Genomic DNA, 3,295 nt, shown 5'->3' with positions numbered 1-3,295 from the left:
GAGGTGATTGTGATATGATGATATTATCTAGATTTTTATCATATTTGATACTTTGTGATATTTTATGACAATTTTGATATTTATAGTCTTAGAAATTTGGTTTGATGTGCTTTCTCCTTCTAAATTCATTTTGTTTTAAGAGGTGGGGTCTTGCTGTGTTGTCCAGGCTGGAAAACAGTGGCTATTCACAGGTGTGATCATAGCACACTACAGCCTCAAACTCCTGGATTCAAGTGATCCTTCTGCCTTAGCCTCCAGAGTAGTTGGGCCTATAGGCATGTGCCACTGTGTCCAGCTATTTAATTTTATTCTTGCACCTACTTTTGTGTAATCATTTTGCATTTTTTTCTTAAAGAAGTACATTCTTTTTCTTAAATAAGGTTCTAAAAACTGAATATTCACTAGGCCTCACAAAATCTAGATAAGTGTCTGAGTACTGCACTGTCCTTTATTGATTTCTCTAAACCTGCCTGCAATTTTGTAAACAGTCATTTTATTAAACTCTCTTCAGTTTCTCAGTTTGCCGTGCCCTCTGTTTGTAGGACCATGATATTCAACAATGTTCATATTAGTCATAATCTTTGTTCATCACTTATACAATAGATTCTCTTGTATGTATAAAGACATTCACAATAATAAAAAGGATATGTGATATATACATATATACACATACCATCTGTGTGTGTGTGTGTATATATATATAATGTGTATGCCAGTGCCATGTATAGATACTTAAGTAAATTGTTAACAATACTTCCTGGAGAGAAACAGGGGAATAGGGGACAGAGATTAGATGAGGAATTATTTCGTTGTATTCCTCTTTCTTTTTTTCTTTTTTTTATAATTTTTTTATTTTTGTAGAGATGGAGGTCTTGTTATGTTGCCCAGGCTGGTCTCAAACTCCTGGGCTCAAGTGATCCTCCTGCCTCAGCCTCCCAAATTGTTGGGATTACAGACATAAGCCACTGTGCCCGGCCTATATTCCCCTTTCATGCCTAACCTTTTTCATGTTTATTGGATTTGTTACTCAATTAAATTAAATTTTGATTTAATTTTTTTTTTTTTTTTGAGACGGAGTCTCGCTCTGTCGCCCAGGCTGGAGTGCAGTGGCCGGATCTCAGCTCACTGCAAGCTCCGCCTCCTGGGTTTATGCCATTCTCCTGCCTCAGCCTCCCAAGTAGCTGGGACTACAGGCGCCCGCCACCTCGCCCAGCTAGTTTTTTGTATTTTTTTAGTAGAGACGGGGTTTCACCGTGTTAGCCCGGATGGTCTCAATCTCCTGACCTCGTGATCCGCCCGTCTCGGCCTCCCAAAGTGCTGGGATTACAGGCTTGAGCCACCGCGCCCGGCCTGATTTAATTTTTGTTCAAACAAATTCACTAGGTACTTTTTGAGGGGGAAGGGTCAAAACTTAAGAGTTAGGTTTCATTCAAGGTTAATCAATATAGTTTATTTTCATGTTCTCATGACAGTGTTCCCATAGTTGGAGGACTTCTGGAACTGGTGAGCAGCCCCTAAAGAATAGGATAGCCTCATGTTGCCCATTAGGTAATGGGCATAAAAGTAGCACTTTTCACCTTATTCAGATCTTACCTTTGTTTGAAAATATTCTCTGAGATTTTCCTATGAGGACAGATTACATTACTAGAGGACTATGTTGATTTTTATTCACTTCGGGGGCACTCTCCAGAACTCCATGGGAATTTCTAGACATGACATGAAGTGCCCACATTTATTTCATAGATCTCCCCAGCCATATAGCTGAGCCTCAGTGTTGCACCATCAGGAAACAAGAACGTGCCCCCTGGGAACCTGGAAATAGAAAATAGATCCTAGCCCCATCCAGCTGACTGAGACCAACGCCGGATTCCCCAGCAGGGCAACCTGCCAGGAGTAGAGTCTGTAGTACTGAGTAACTCCCCTGCAGAGGTTCCCCTCACACACTCCACTTGCGCAGAAGACTAGAAAGATGGCCAGAAACATCATAAAAAACATCACTCTGCAGAGTGGCCTCTTGGCCTGCTGGGATGGCAGCCCTGGTGCCAGGGAGGCAGCTGAGGTATGGAAAGTTATATTAGGGAAGAGAGGAAAGGGAAATATAGCCCCACAAACCCAGAAAAGAAAGAATGGAGAAATAGGGCCTTCAAAGTTGAATTCCTAGCCAGGCATGGTAGCTCACGCCTGTAATCCCGGCACTTTGGGAGGCCAAGGCAGGCAGACCACCTGAGGTCAGTTCGAGACCAGCATGACCAACATGAAGAAACCTCGTCTCTACTAAAAAAAAAAAAAAAAAAAATTCAAAATTAGCCTGTCATGGTGGTGCATGCCTGTAATCTCAGCTACTCGGGAGGCTGAGGCAGGAGAATCACTTGAACCCAGGAGGCGGAGGTTGTGGTGAGCCGAGATTGCGCCACTGCACTGCAGCCTGGGCAACAAGAGTGAAACTCCATCTCAAAAAAACAAAAACAAAGTTGAATTCCTGGCATGGTGAAACCCCATCTCTACTAAAATACAAAATTTAGCTGGGTATGGTGGTGGGTGCCTATAATCCCAGCTACTCAGGAGGCTGAGACACGAGAATCGCTTGAACCTGAGAGGTGGAGGTTGTAGTGAGCTGAGATCACACTACTGCACTCCAGCCTGAGGGACAGAGAGAGACTCTGACTAAAAAAAAAAAGTTGAATTCCTTGTTTCTTATAATCATGTGCCTGCAATGTATCTGCTTCAGTCACCCAGTGCCTCAGGAAAGCAAATGATTTCTAGAATATGGTAGCTGACAATATTTGATGATATTCAGTTTCTTCACTACACAAATGATTCCATCGTAGCCAGGGAAGTATGCAACCTTGTGACTTCCCTCCCCACCAACCAAAATATCTCCCCTTCTCCCTATGCCTCAAATTCTTTCAATAAGACAAAGCCTTTTATTCCACAATTAGGGACAAGGAGCCCAACTCTAAGAGCTGGAACATATTGGCTTAAATACACAGGAAGGTTGTTACGGGCTTCCCTTGGGAAAATCCCCCTTATGGGGCCTGAAGACCCTCTGACACTTCATTGTAAAAATTCTTACTTCTTTTGGGAAGCAGATGGAGTTAACAGGCTGTAACATTTGTCTATTGTTCTTAAGCAAGGCACATACTAATCTCTTTGTCCTCTCTCAGAAGATAGGCTTTATATCTGCGTCAAGAGACAAGACCATCTACAAATACATTAATTTGTTTAGAATTTATGCTCACTCTTTGTTTCTATGAAATAAAACAAAGGATCCTGCCCCATAGTGACTCAAGTAGGT

Source organism: Piliocolobus tephrosceles, chromosome 11 (assembly GCF_002776525.5).
Source record: "Piliocolobus tephrosceles isolate RC106 chromosome 11, ASM277652v3, whole genome shotgun sequence".
NCBI classification, from domain to species: domain Eukaryota; kingdom Metazoa; phylum Chordata; class Mammalia; order Primates; family Cercopithecidae; genus Piliocolobus; species Piliocolobus tephrosceles.
Note: the sequence above shows the minus strand (reverse complement) of the source record.